This window comes from Oncorhynchus keta, chromosome 18 (genome assembly GCF_023373465.1).
Source record: "Oncorhynchus keta strain PuntledgeMale-10-30-2019 chromosome 18, Oket_V2, whole genome shotgun sequence".
Lineage (NCBI taxonomy): Eukaryota > Metazoa > Chordata > Actinopteri > Salmoniformes > Salmonidae > Oncorhynchus > Oncorhynchus keta.
The window spans coordinates 34769773-34786332 of NC_068438.1; the positions used below are offsets into that span (position 1 = coordinate 34769773).

Below are 16560 nucleotides of genomic sequence, written 5' to 3' on the forward strand. Positions count from 1 at the left end.
TGGTAATAGGGAGGGTGATCTCTGAGTAATGAAGAGAGAGAAGGTCCTGGTAATAGGGAGGGTGATCTCTGAGTACTGAAGAGGGAGAAGATAATAGGGAGGGTGATCTCTGAGTCCTGAAGAGAGTGAAGGTCCTAGTAATAGGGAGGGTGATCTCTGAGTACTGAAGAGAGAGAAGGTCCTGGTAATAGGGAGGGTGATCTCTGAGTACTGAAGAGGGAGAAGGTCCTGGTAATAGGGAGGGTGATCTCTGAGTATTGAAGAGGGAGAAGGTCCTGGTAATAGGGAGGGTGATCTCTGAGTACTGAAGAGGGAGAAGGTCCTGGTAATAGGGAGGGTGATCTCTGAGTACTGAAGAGGGAGACGGCGACTCTAATGAGACATCACCTATTCTTCAGTACTGTATGTGTCTGTGTGTGTGTGTTTGTGATGCTTTGACCCCACCTGCACTACGCTGAGGTTTGTGGACCAGCAGTCAAATTTACTGAACTTAAACTCTACATAAATACTTTCCCTTCAACTTGCCTGCTCACAAACAGTAGAATCAACCAAATGTATGCCAAATAACATTGTTATAACTCCAGTTTTCCAAGTAGTCCATAACCCCTGTTGCAAAATGCCATAATAGACAATCAACTATATTTTTCTCTGTCTCTCTTGCTTGGTCTCTCTATCTTTATCTCTCTCTCTTTGTCTCTCTTTCTCTTGGTCTCTCTCTCTTTCTCTTGGTCTCTCCTTCTCTTGGTCTCTCACTCTCTGTCTTGGTCTTTCTCTCTCTTGGTCTCTCGCTCTTTCTCTTGGTCTCTCGCTCGCTGTCTTGGTCTCTCTCTCTTTTTCTTGGTCTCTCTCTCTTTCTCTTGGTCTCGCACTCTCTGTCTTGGTCTCTGTCTCTTTATCTCGGTCTCTCTCCATATCTCGGTCTCTCTCCATATCTCTGTCTCTCTCCATATCTCGGCCTCTCTCCATATCTCGGTCTCTCTCCATATCTCGGTCTCTCTCCATATCTCGGTCTCTCTCCATATCTCGGTCTCTCTCCATATCTCGGTCTCTCTCCATATCTCGGTCTCTCTCCATATCTCGGTCTCTTTCCATATCTCGGTCTCTTTCCATATCTCGGTCTCTCTCCATATCTCGGTCTCTTTCCATATCTCGGTCTCTTTCCATATCTCGGTCTCTCTCCATATCTCGGTCTCTCTCCATATCTCGGTCTCTCTCCATATCTCGGTCTCTCTCCATATCTCGGTCTCTCTCCATATCTCGGTCTCTCTCCATATCTCAGTCTCTCTCCATATCTCAGTCTCTCTCGCTCTTTCTCGGTCTCTCTCTCTCAAGCTGTAGTATGAATCCTTCTCTGTTTAATACAGGATTTAACGAGCTCATTCATCAGGTTAATTACTCCTTTAGTTTGATAGCATAGAAAGAGAGAAAAACAGAAAGGGAATAGTAAGAAAGTGAATTAGGATGAAACAAAGGCAGAGAAAGTGAATTAGGATGAGGTTGAAACACAAAGGTAGAGAAAAGTAAAGGTGGGGGGGTCGACCAATGGACAATAACATTTTTATAGCTGATCAGTCAGTGTGTCTTGACTAATTCACTTTATGGCATTGTACTTATCCTCCAACAACTCGGGCAGTCTCTTTCAAACTACCACACAACTTTGTAATGGTACAGCTATCATCAACTCAATACCATTACAGCTATAGGTACTATATAAGACCATTACAGCTATAGGTACTATAGAAGACCATTACAGCTATAGGTACTATACAAGACCATTACAGCTATAGGTACTATATAAGACCATTACAGCTATAGATACTATATAAGACCATTACAGCTATAGATACTATATAAGACCATTACAGCTATAGGTACTATAGAAGACCATTACAGCTATAGGTACTATATAAGACCATTACAGCTATAGGTACTATATAAGACCATTACAGCTATAGGTACTATATAAAATAAATTACAGCTATAGATACTATATAAGACCATTACAGTTATAGATACTATATAAGACCATTACAGCTATAGATACTATATAAGACCATTACAGCTATAGGTACTATATAAGACCATTACAGCTATAGGTCCTATACAAGACCATTACAGCTATAGATACTATATAAGACCATTACAGCTATAGATACTATATAAGACCATTACAGCTATAGATACTATATAAGACCATTACAGCTATAGGTACTATATAAGACCATTACAGCTATAGATACTATATAAGACCATTACATCTATAGGTCCTATACAAGACCATTACAGCTATAGATACTATATAAGACCATTACAGCTATAGATACTATACAAGACCATTACAGCTACAGTTACTATATAAGACCATTACAGCTATAGATACTATATAAGACCATTACAGCTATAGGTACTATATAAGACCATTACAGCTATAGATACTATATAAGACCATTACAGCTATAGATACTATATAAGACCATTACAGCTATAGATACTATATAAGACCATTACAGCTATAGTTACTATATAAGACCATGACAGCTATAGATACTATATAAGACCATTACAGCTATAGTTACTATATAAGACCATGACAGCTATAGATACTATATAAGACCATAGCTATAGATACTATATAAGACCATTACAGCTATAGTTTATATAAGACCATGACAGCTATAGATACTATATAAGACCATTACAGCTATAGATACTATACAAGACCATTACAGCTATAGGTAATATATAAGACCATTACAGCTATAGATACTATAAGACCATTACAGATAGGTACTATATAAGACCATTACAGCTATAGGTACTATATAAGACCATTACAGCTATAGGTACTATAGAAGACCATTACAGCTGTAGGTACTATATAAGACCATGACAGCTATAGATACTATACAAGACCATTACAGCTATAGATACTATATAAGACCATTACAGCTATAGATACTATATAAGACCATTACAGCTATAGGTACTATATAAGACCATTACAGCTATAGGTAATATATAAGACCATTACAGCTATAGATACTATATAAGACCATGACAGCTATAGATACTATATAAAATAAATTACAGCTATAGGTACTATACAAGACCATTACAGCTATAGGTACTATATAAGACCATTACAGCTATAGGTACTATATAAGACCATTAAGCTATAGATACTATATAAGACCATTACAGCTATAGGTACTATATAAGACCATTACAGCTATAGGTACTATACAAGACCATTACAGCTATAGGTACTATATAAGACCATGACAGCTATAGATACTATATCAAATAAATTACAGCTATAGATACTATATAAGACCATTACAGCTATAGGTACTATATAAGACCATTACAGCTATAGGTACTATATAAGACCGTTACAGCTATAGATACTATATAAGACCATTACAGCTATAGGTACTATAGAAGACCATTACAGCTATAGATACTATATAAGACCATTACAGCTATAGATACTATATAAGACCCTTACAGCTATAGGTACTATATAAAACAGCTATAGATACTATATAAGACCATAGCTATAGATACTATAAGACCATTACAGCTATAGATATTATACAAGACCATTACAGCTATAGGTACTATAGAAGACCATTACAGCTATAGATACTATATAAGACCATTACAGCTATAGATACTATATAAGACCATTACAGCTATAGATACTATATAAGACCATTACAGCTATAGATACTATATAAGACCATTACAGCTATAGGTACTCTATAAGACCATTACAGCTATAGATACTATATAAGACCATTACAGCTATAGGTACTCTATAAGACCATTCATTACAGCTATAGGTACTCTATAAGACCATTACAGCTATAGGTACTATATAAGACCATTACAGCTATAGATACTATATAAGACCATTACAGCTATAGGTACTATATAAGACCATTACAGCTATAGATACTATATAAGACCATTACAGCTATAGATACTATATAAGACCATTACAGCTATAGGTACTATATAAGACCATTACAGCTATAGGTACTATATAAGACCATTACAGCTATAGATACTATATAAGACCATTGCAGCTAGGTACCCATTACAGCTATAGGTACTATATAAGACCGATACAGCTATAGGTACTATATAAGACCATTACAGCTATAGATACTATATAAGACCATTACAGCTATAGGTACTATAGAAGACCATTACAGCTATAGGTACTATATAAGACCATTACAGCTATAGGTACTATATAAGACCATTACAGCTATAGATACTATATAAGACCATTACAGCTATAGGTACTATATAAGACCATTACAGCTATAGATACTATATAAGACCATTACAGCTATAGATACTATATAAGACCATTACAGCTATAGGTACTATATAAGACCATTACAGCTATAGGTACTATATAAGACCATTACAGCTATAGATACTATATAAGACCATTACAGCTATAGATACTATATAAGACCATTACAGCTATAGGTACTATATAAGACCATTACAGCTATAGGTACTATATAAGACCATTACAGCTATAGGTACTATATAAGACCATTACAGCTATAGATACTATATAAGACCATTACAGCTATAGGTACTATAGAAGACCATTACAGCTATAGGTACTATATAAGACCATTACAGCTATAGGTACTATATAAGACCATTACAGCTATAGGTACTATACAAGACCATTACAGCTATAGGTACTATATAAGACCATTACAGCTATATATACTATATAAGACCATTACAGCTATAGGTACTATATAAGACCATTACAGCTATAGGTACTATATAAGACCATTACAGCTATAGATACTATATAAGACCATTACAGCTATAGGTACTATATAAGACCATTACAGCTATAGATACTATATAAGACCATTACAGCTATAGATACTATATAAGACCATTACAGCTATAGGTACTATATAAGACCATTACAGCTATAGATACTATAGAAGACCATTACAGCTATAGGTACTATATAAGACCATTACAGCTATAGGTACTATATAAGACCATTACAGCTATAGATACTATATAAGACCATTACAGCTATAGGTACTATATAAGACCATTACAGCTATAGGTACTATATAAGACCATTACAGCTATAGATACTATATAAGACCATTACAGCTATAGGTACTATATAAGACCATTACAGCTATAGGTACTATATAAGACCATTACAGCTATAGGTACTATATAAGACCATTACAGCTATAGATACTATATAAGACCATTACAGCTATAGGTACTATAGAAGACCATTACAGCTATAGATACTATATAAGACCATTACAGCTATAGATACTATATAAGACCATTACAGCTATAGATACTATATAAGACCATTACAGCTATAGGTACTATAGAAGACCATTACAGCTATAGGTACTATATAAGACCATTACAGCTATAGGTACTATATAAGACCATTACAGCTATAGATACTATATAAGACCATTACAGCTATAGGTACTATAGAAGACCATTACAGCTATAGATACTATATAAGACCATTACAGCTATAGATACTATATAAGACCATTACAGCTATAGGTACTATATAAGACCATTACAGCTATAGGTACTATATAAGACCATTACAGCTATAGATACTATATAAGACCATTACAGCTATAGGTACTATATAAGACCATTACAGCTATAGGTACTATATAAGACCATTACAGCTATAGATACTATAGAAGACCATTACAGCTATAGGTACTATATAAGACCATTACAGCTATAGGTACTATATAAGACCATTACAGCTATAGATACTATATAAGACCATTACAGCTATAGGTACTATACAAGACCATTACAGCTATAGGTACTATATAAGACCATTACAGCTATAGATACTATATAAGACCATTACAGCTATAGGTACTATATAAGACCATTACAGCTATAGGTACTATATAAGACCATTACAGCTATAGATACTATATAAGACCATTACAGCTATAGGTACTATATAAGACCATTACAGCTATAGGTACTATATAAGACCATTACAGCTATAGATACTATAGAAGACCATTACAGCTATAGGTACTATATAAGACCATTACAGCTATAGGTACTATATAAGACCATTACAGCTATAGATACTATATAAGACCATTACAGCTATAGATACTATATAAGACCATTACAGCTATAGATACTATATAAGACCATTACAGCTATAGGTACTATAGAAGACCATTACAGCTATAGGTACTATACAAGACCATTACAGCTATAGGTACTATATAAGACCATTACAGCTATAGATACTATATAAGACCATTACAGCTATAGATACTATACAAGACCATTACAGCTATAGATACTATATAAGACCATTACAGCTATAGATACTATATAAGACCATTACAGCTATAGATACTATATAAGACCATTACAGCTATAGGTACTATAGAAGACCATTACAGCTATAGGTACTATACAAGACCATTACAGCTATAGGTACTATATAAGACCATTACAGCTATAGATACTATATAAGACCATTACAGCTATAGATACTATATAAGACCATTACAGCTATAGGTACTATATAAGACCATTACAGCTATAGGTACTATATAAGACCATTACAGCTATAGGTACTATATAAGACCATTACAGCTATAGATACTATATAAGACCATTACAGCTATAGATACTATATAAGACCATTACAGCTATAGGTACTATATAAGACCATTACAGCTATAGATACTATATAAGACCATTACAGCTATAGGTACTATATAAGACCATTACAGCTATAGGTACTATATAAGACCATTACAGCTATAGATACTATATAAGACCATTACAGCTATAGGTACTATATAAGACCATTACAGCTATAGGTACTATATAAGACCATTACAGCTATAGATACTATATAAGACCATTACAGCTATAGGTACTATAGAAGACCATTACAGCTATAGGTACTATACAAGACCATTACAGCTATAGGTACTATATAAGACCATTACAGCTATAGATACTATATAAGACCATTACAGCTATAGGTACTATAGAAGACCATTACAGCTATAGATACTATATAAGACCATTACAGCTATAGGTACTATATAAGACCATTACAGCTATAGGTACTATATAAGACCATTACAGCTATAGATACTATATAAGACCATTACAGCTATAGGTACTATAGAAGACCATTACAGCTATAGGTACTATACAAGACCATTACAGCTATAGGTACTATATAAGACCATTACAGCTATAGATACTATATAAGACCATTACAGCTATAGATACTATATAAGACCATTACAGCTATAGGTACTATAGAAGACCATTACAGCTATAGGTACTATATAAGACCATTACAGCTATAGATACTATATAAGACCATTACAGCTATAGATACTATATAAGACCATTACAGCTATAGATACTATATAAGACCATTACAGCTATAGGTCCTATACAAGACCATTACAGCTATAAGCCCAATACGTATTATAAGAAATGTATTATTATGGCTTTAATTACATTGGTAACTAGATGATAATAACAATAAGGCACCCTGGGCTAAGGGCTGAATTCATGCACTCTGCGTTGCGTCGTGCAGAGAACAGCCCTTAGCCGTGGTATATTGTCCATATACCACACCCCCTCGGGCCTTATTGCTTAAATATAATTCTGTCTGTATGAACGCCTCTACGAAAGGAATCAAATAAATATAAATAAAAGCTTACTGAAGAACAATGGCCAACCAGTGTGATTTGAAAACAAATAGCTAAGCTATGTGATATCAGCAAAACCCTGATCTTCTATCCTAAAGAACAGCTTTCAATCCCCACTGCCACTCTTAGACATATACTACATAGAACACAACACTTTCAATCTTCATCCTATTTCGGAGTGACATTGTCCTATCCGTTTTTCAGAGGGGGATTTCCAAGGAGCATTGAATTACACAACTAATCCGCGTGGCCTGCCAGAAAAGCTGATTGTTGAGAGAGGAGAGGAAGCCACAGGCATGTCCCAATATCAACAAAACAGCCCAGATCAACAGACGGGATAATACAGCTGGGATAATACAGCTGGGATAAAAACAAAACAGCCCAGATCAACAGACGGGATAATACAGCTGGGATAATACAGCTGGGATAAAAAACAAAACAACCCAGATCAACAGACGGGATAATACAGCTGGGATAATACAGCTGGGATAAAAAACAAAACAACCCAGATCAACAGACGGGATAATACAGCTGGGATAAAAACAAAACAACCCAGATCAACAGACGGGATAATACAGCTGGGATAAAAACAAAACAACCCAGATCAACAGACGGGATAATACAGCTGGGATAAAAACAAAACAACCCAGATCAACAGACGGGATAATGCAGCTGGGATAAAAACAAAACAACCCAGATCAACAGACGGGATAATACAGCTGGGATAAAAACAAAACAGCCCAGATCAACAGACGGGATAATACAGCTGGGATAAAAACAAAACAGCCCAGATCAACAGACGGGATAATACAGCTGGGATAAAAACAAAACAGCCCAGATCAACAGACGGGATAATACAGCTGGGATAATACAGCTGGGATAAAAAAAAACAACCCAGATCAACAGACGGGATAATACAGCTGGGATAAAAACAAAACAGCCCAGATCAACAGACGGGATAATACAGCTGGGATAAAAACAAAACAGCCCAGATCAACAGACGGGATAATACAGCTGGGATAAAAACAAAACAGCCCAGATCAACAGACGGGATAATACAGCTGGGATAAAAACAAAACACCCCAGAACAACAGACGGGATAATGCAGCTGGGATAAAAACAAAACAGCCCAGATCAACAGACGGGATAATGCAGCTGGGATAAAAACAAAACAGCCCAGATCAACAGACGGGATAATACAGCTGGGATAAAAACAAAACACCCCAGAACAACAGACGGGATAATGCAGCTGGGATAAAAACAAAACAGCCCAGATCAACAGACGGGATAATGCAGCTGGGATAAAAACAAAACAGCCCAGATCAACAGACGGGATAATACAGCTGGGATAAAAACAAAACAGCCCAGAACAACAGACGGGATAATGCCGCTGGGATAAAAACAAAACAGCCCAGATCAACAGACGGGATAATGCAGCTGGGATAAAAACAAAACAGCCCAGAACAACAGACGGGATAAAAACTAAACAGCCCAGATCAACAGACGGGATAAAAACAAAACAGCCGAGATCAACAGCCGGGATAAAACAGCTGGGATAAAAACTAAACATCCCAGATCAACAATTGGGATAATATAGCTGGGATAAAAAGAAAACATCCCAGATCAACAGCCGGGATAAAATCAAAACAGCCCAGATCAACAGACGGGATAAAAAGAAAACAGCCCAGATCAACAACCGGGATAAAAACAAAACAGCCCAGATCAACAACCGGGATAAAAACAAAACAGCCCAGATCAACAACCGGGATAAAAACAAAACAGCCCAGATCAACAGCCGGGATAAAAACAAAACAGCCCAGATCAACAACCGGGATAAAAACAAAACAGCCCAGATCAACAACCGGGATAAAAACAAAACAGCCCAGATCAACAGACGGGATAAAAACTAAACAGCCCAGATCAACAACCGGGATAAAAACTAAACAGCCCAGATCAACAGACGGGATAATACAGCTGGGATAAAAACAAAACAGCCCAGATCAACAGACGGGATAAAAACAAAACAGCCCAGATCAACAACCGGGATAAAAAGTAAACAGCCCAGATCAACAGCCGGGATAAAAAGTAAACAGCCCAGATCAACAGCCGGGATAAAAACAAAACAGCCCAGATCAACAGCCGGGATAAAAACTAAACAGCCCAGATCAACAACCGGGATAAAAACTAAACAGGAAGCTTCTTCTTGCGGTAATGTTTTCTTTGGACTCCCCGGTGATTCAACACGGCACAGTTCCGTGGCCTTTTGTTAGATTTTAAACGGAATAATGCTCGACATTAGGTGCATGAACTCTGAGGGAGAAAGAAGGTCCCTGACTCCTCATCAGTGGGGGTTTGAACTGAGCGGACAAGGCATAGCAGGAGAAAGTGCGTGTCTGCTAAAATCACAGGGAAGGAAGGGGGTAACAAAAAAAACATATTCCCTAAAATAGCTCCTTCGGCTGGCTGAGTGCACTCTATTAAAGCAAAAGGGACAGATATGTTACCCATCACAGGAGCTTGCACGAGAGGTTAGCTATTAGAGGCAGACATAAATACACACACAAATGAAAGAGGTGCACGTGAAAGGGATTAGAGGCAGACAGAGGTAGGTGTGCATGTGAAAGGGATTAGAGGGAGACAGAGGTAGGTGTGCATGTGAAAGGGATTAGAGGGAGACAGAGGTAGGTGTGCATGTGAAAGGGATTAGAGGGAGACAGAGGTAGGTGTACATGTGAAAGGGATTAGAGGGAGACAGAGGTAGGTGTGCATGTGAAAGGGATTAGAGGGAGACAGAGGTAGGTGTACATGTGAAAGGGATTAGAGGGAGACAGAGGTAGGTGTACATGTGAAAGGGATTAGAGGGAGACAGAGATAGGTGTACATGTGAAAGGGATTAGAGGCAGACAGAGGTAGGTGTGCATGTGAAAGGGATTAGAGGGAGACAGAGGTAGGTGTGCATGTGAAAGGGATTAGAGGCAGACAGAGGTAGGTGTGCATGTGAAAGGGATTAAAGGCAGACAGAGGTAGGTGTACATGTGAAAGGGATTAGAGGCAGACAGAGATAGGTGTACATGTGAAAGGGATTAGAGGCAGACAGAGGTAGGTGTACATGTGAAAGGGATTAGAGGGAGACAGAGGTAGGTGTACATGTGAAAGGGATTAGAGGCAGACAGAGGTAGGTGTGCATGTGAAAGGGATTAGAGGGAGACAGAGATAGGTGTGCATGTGAAAGGGATTAGAGGGACAGAGATAGGTGTACATGTGAAAGGGATTAGAGGCAGACAGAGATAGGTGTACATGTGAAAGGGATTAGAGGGAGACAGAGATAGGTGTACATGTGAAAGGGATTAGAGGCAGACAGAGATAGGTGTACATGTGAAAGGGATTAAAGGCAGACAGAGATAGGTGTGCATGTGAAAGGGATTAGAGGCAGACAGATATAGGTGTACATGTGAAAGGGATTAGAGGCAGACAGAGATAGGTGTACATGTGAAAGGGATTAGAGGGAGACAGAGATAGGTGTACATGTGAAAGGGATTAGAGGCAGACAGAGATAGGTGTACATGTGAAAGGGATTAGAGGGAGACAGAGATAGGTGTACATGTGAAAGGGATTAGAGGGAGACAGAGATAGGTGTACATGTGAAAGGGATTAGAGGGAGACAGACATGAAAGGGATTAGGGAGACAGAGATAGGTGTACATGTGAAAGGGATTAGAGGCAGACAGAGGTAGGTGTAGATGTGAAAGGGATTAGAGGCAGACAGAGATAGGTGTACATGTGAAAGGGATTAGAGGCAGACAGAGATAGGTGTGCATGTGAAAGGGATTAGAGGGAGACAGAGATAGGTGTACATGTGAAAGGGATTAGAGGCAGACAGAGATAGGTGTACATGTGAAAGGGATTAGAGGGAGACAGAGATAGGTGTGCATGTGAAAGGGATTAGAGGGAGACAGAGATAGGTGTACATGTGAAAGGGATTAGAGGCAGACAGAGATAGGTGTGCATGTGAAAGGGATTAGAGGGAGACAGAGATAGGTGTACATGTGAAAGGGATTAGAGGGAGACAGAGATAGGTGTACATGTGAAAGGGATTAAAGGCAGACAGAGATAGGTGTGCATGTGAAAGGGATTAGAGGCAGACAGATATAGGTGTACATGTGAAAGGGATTAGAGGGAGACAGAGATAGGTGTACATGTGAAAGGGATTAGAGGGAGACAGAGATAGGTGTACATGTGAAAGGGATTAGAGGCAGACAGAGATAGGTGTACATGTGAAAGGGATTAGAGGGAGACAGAGATAGGTGTACATGTGAAAGGGATTAGAGGTACAGAGATAGGTGTACATGTGAAAGGGATTAGAGGGAGACAGAGATAGGTGTACATGTGAAAGGGATTAGAGGGAGACAGAGATAGGTGTACATGTGAAAGGGATTAGAGGGAGACAGAGATAGGTGTAGATGTGAAAGGGATTAGAGGGAGACAGAGATAGGTGTACATGTGAAAGGGATTAGAGGGAGACAGAGATAGGTGTACATGTGAAAGGGATTAGAGGGAGACAGAGATAGGTGTACATGTGAAAGGGATTAGAGGGAGACAGAGATAGGTGTAGATGTGAAAGGGATTAGAGGGAGACAGAGATTGTACATGTGAAAGGGATTAGAGGGAGACAGAGATAGGTGTACATGTGAAAGGGATTAGAGGCAGACAGAGGTAGGTGTACATGTGAAAGGGATTAGAGGCAGACAGAGGTAGGTGTGCATGTGAAAGGGATTAGAGGCAGACAGAGGTAGGTGTACATGTGAAAGGGATTAGAGGCAGACAGAGGTAGGTGTGCATGTGAAAGGGATTAGAGGCAGACAGAGGTAGGTGTGCATGTGAAAGGGATTAGAGGCAGACAGAGGTAGGTGTACATGTGAAAGGGATTAGAGGCAGACAGAGGTAGGTGTGCATGTGAAAGGGATTAGAGGCAGACAGAGGTAGGTGTGCATGTGAAAGGGATTAGAGGCAGACAGAGGTAGGTGTGCATGTGAAAGGGATTAGAGGCAGACAGAGGTAGGTGTACATGTGAAAGGGATTAGAGGCAGACAGAGGTAGGTGTGCATGTGAAAGGGATTAGAGGCAGACAGAGGTAGGTGTGCATGTGAAAGGGATTAGAGGCAGACAGAGGTAGGTGTACATGTGAAAGGGATTAGAGGCAGACAGAGGTAGGTGTGCATGTGAAAGGGATTAGAGGCAGACAGAGGTAGGTGTACATGTGAAAGGGATTAGAGGCAGACAGAGATAGGTGTACATGTGAAAGGGATTAGAGGCAGACAGATATAGGTGTACATGTGAAAGGGATTAGAGGCAGACAGATATAGGTGTACATGTGAAAGGGATTAGAGGCAGACAGAGGTAGGTGTGCATGTGAAAGGGATTAGAGGGAGACAGAGGTAGGTGTACATGTGAAAGGGATTAGAGGCAGACAGAGGTAGGTGTACATGTGAAAGGGATTAGAGGCAGACAGAGATAGGTGTACATGTGAAAGGGATTAGAGGGAGACAGAGGTAGGTGTACATGTGAAAGGGATTAGAGGGAGACAGAGGTAGGTGTACATGTGAAAGGGATTAGAGGCAGACAGAGGTAGGTGTGCATGTGAAAGGGATTAGAGGCAGACAGAGGTAGGTGTACATGTGAAAGGGATTAGAGGCAGACAGAGATAGGTGTACATGTGAAAGGGATTAGAGGCAGACAGAGGTAGGTGTGCATGTGAAAGGGATTAGAGGCAGACAGAGATAGGTGTACATGTGAAAGGGATTAGAGGCAGACAGAGATAGGTGTACATGTGAAAGGGATTAGAGGCAGACAGAGATAGGTGTACATGTGAAAGGGATTAGAGGGAGACAGAGATAGGTGTGCATGTGAAAGGGATTAGAGGCAGACAGAGATAGGTGTACATGTGAAAGGGATTAGAGGCAGACAGAGATAGGTGTGCATGTGAAAGGGTTAGAGGGAGACAGAGATAGGTGTGCATGTGAAAGGGATTAGAGGCAGACAGAGATAGGTGTACATGTGAAAGGGATTAGAGGCAGACAGATATAGGTGTGCATGTGAAAGGGATTAAAGGCAGACAGAGGTAGGTGTACATGTGAAAGGGATTAAAGGCAGACAGAGGTCGATGTGCATGTGAAAGGGATTAGAGGCAGACAGAGGTAGGTGTGCATGTGAAAGGGATTAAAGGCAGACAGAGGTCGATGTGCATGTGAAAGGGATTAGAGGCAGACAGAGGTCGATGTGCATGTGAAAGGGATTAGAGGCAGACAGATATAGGTGTACATGTGAAAGGGATTAAAGGCAGACAGAGATAGGTGTACATGTGAAAGGGATTAGAGGGAGACAGAGATAGGTGTACATGTGAAAGGGATTAGAGGCAGACAGAGATAGGTGTACATGTGAAAGGGATTAGAGGCAGACAGATATAGGTGTACATGTGAAAGGGATTAGAGGGAGACAGAGATAGGTGTACATGTGAAAGGGATTAGAGGCAGACAGAGATAGGTGTACATGTGAAAGGGATTAGAGGCAGACAGATATAGGTGTACATGTGAAAGGGATTAGAGGCAGACAGATATAGGTGTACATGTGAAAGGGATTAGAGGCAGACAGAGATAGGTGTACATGTGAAAGGGATTAGAGGCAGACAGAGATAGGTGTACATGTGAAAGGGATTAGAGGCAGACAGAGGTAGGTGTACATGTGAAAGGGATTAGAGGAGACAGAGATAGGTGTGCATGTGAAAGGGATTAGAGGCAGACAGAGGCTAGGTGTACATGTGAAAGGGATTAGAGGGAGACAGAGATAGGTGTAGATGTAAAGGGATTAGAGGGAGACAGAGATAGGTGTACATGTGAAAGGGATTAGAGGGAGACAGAGATAGGTGTACATGTGAAAGGGATTAGAGGCAGACAGAGATAGGTGTACATGTGAAAGGGATTAGAGGCAGACAGAGATAGGTGTACATGTGAAAGGGATTAGAGGCAGACAGAGATAGGTGTGCATGTGAAAGGGGTTAGAGGGAGACAGAGATAGGTGTAGATGTGAAAGGGATTAGAGGGAGACAGAGATAGGTGTACATGTGAAAGGGATTAGAGGGAGACAGAGATAGGTGTAGATGTGAAAGGGATTAGAGGCAGACAGATAGGTGTACATGTGAAAGGGATTAGAGGCAGACAGAGATAGGTGTACATGTGAAAGGGATTAAAGGCAGACAGAGGTAGGTGTACATGTGAGTCTTAGAGGCAGACAGAGATAGGTGTACATGTGAAAGGGATTAGGGGCAGACAGAGGTAGGTGTGCATGTGAAAGGGATTAAAGGCAGACAGAGGTAGGTGTACATGTGAAAGGGATTAGAGGCAGACAGAGATAGGTGTACATGTGAAAGGGATTAGAGGCAGACAGAGGTAGGTGTGCATGTGAAAGGGATTAAAGGCAGACAGAGGTAGGTGTGCACGTGAAAGGGATTAGAGGCAGACAGAGGTAGGTGTGCATGTGAAAGGGATTAAAGGCAGACAGAGGTAGGTGTGCATGTGAAAGGGATTAGAGGCAGACAGAGGTAGGTGTGCATGTGAAAGGAATTAGAGGCAGACAGAGGTAGGTGTGCATGTGAAAGGGATTAAAGGCAGACAGAGGTAGGTGTGCACGTGAAAGGGATTAGAGGCAGACAGAGGTAGGTGTGCACGTGAGACTAGCCAACGAAGACTAGCAGGAGAGAGCATGAAAGGGAGCTGTTATGTACTGTATGACGTTTGGTTGTCATGGTTTACAACTGTGTGCTGCTTTATGTATGAGCCAGACAGTTTAGAGTTAGATGTGACCAGGAGTGTGCATGTGAGTGGGCTTGTACTCTGATGAAGACTGACAGAACGTGCACATGGGCATAATAGGGCCATAAAGTGAGCCAAGCAACAGAGGCTAGCTGTATATCGGAACAAACAGGTTATTAATATGCTGATAACGGCTAATGTAAACATGCTGGTAACCATAGCAGCACTGGCTTAACGCAGGAACCTGTACGTACGCCTAGCTATGGTGGCTAAGGCATGGTGCTCACGTGAGCCTATAGCAAGAGAGGTTAACAGGGGGCATGCACATGAGTCTAACAACAGAGGTAAAGGGAGAAGGCTCGTGAGTCTAACAACAGAGGTTAACAGGGGGCATGTATGTGAGTCTAACAACAGAGGTTAACAGGGGGCACGTATGTGAGTTTAACAACAGAGGTTAACAGGGGGCATGTATGTGAGTCTAGCAACAGAGGTTAACAGGGGGCATGTATGTGAGTCTAACAACAGAGGTTAACAGGGGCATGTATGTGAGTCTAACAACAGAGGGGGCATGTATGTGAGTCTAACAACAGAGGTTAACAGGGGCATGTATGTGAGTCTAACAACAGAGGTTAACAGGGGCATGTATGTGAGTCTAACAACAGACAACAGGGGCATGTATGTGAAACAGGGGCATGTATGTGAGTCTAACAACAGAGGTTAACAGGGGGCATGTATGTGAGTCTAACAACAGAGGTAACAGGGGCATGTATGTGAGTCTAACAACAGAGGTTAACAGGGGCATGTATGTGAGTCTAACAACAGAGGTTAACAGGGGCATGTAAGTCTAACAACAGAGGTTAACAGGGGGCATGTATGTGAGTCTAACAACAGAGGTTAACAGGGGGCATGTATGTGAGTCTAACAACAGAGGTTAACAGGGGCATGTATGTGAGTCTAACAACAGAGGTTAACAGGGGCATGTATGTG

General features: G+C 40.2%; 1 protein-coding gene and 1 long non-coding RNA gene across 14 annotated transcripts in view; one reads left to right on the forward strand and one right to left on the reverse strand.

Moving 5' to 3' along the window:
• The window catches only part of slc36a4 (solute carrier family 36 member 4), a 354139-nt gene that overhangs the window by 69282 nt on the left and 268297 nt on the right, over positions 1–16560 (reverse strand). The window lies entirely within an intron of this gene.
• LOC127908748 (uncharacterized) lies at positions 11218–14694 on the forward strand. 9 transcript variants are annotated; one of them, XR_008068291.1, is made up of 6 exons: positions 11218–11364; positions 11769–11844; positions 11921–12072; positions 12109–12222; positions 12261–12298; positions 13284–13331. It is a non-coding gene; the product is annotated as an uncharacterized LOC127908748 (long non-coding RNA). The 9 variants fall into 9 exon arrangements; XR_008068296.1 differs by lacking the exon at positions 11769–11844 and having other exon boundaries at positions 11218–11402; positions 13322–13369; XR_008068290.1 differs by lacking the exon at positions 11769–11844 and having other exon boundaries at positions 11218–11402.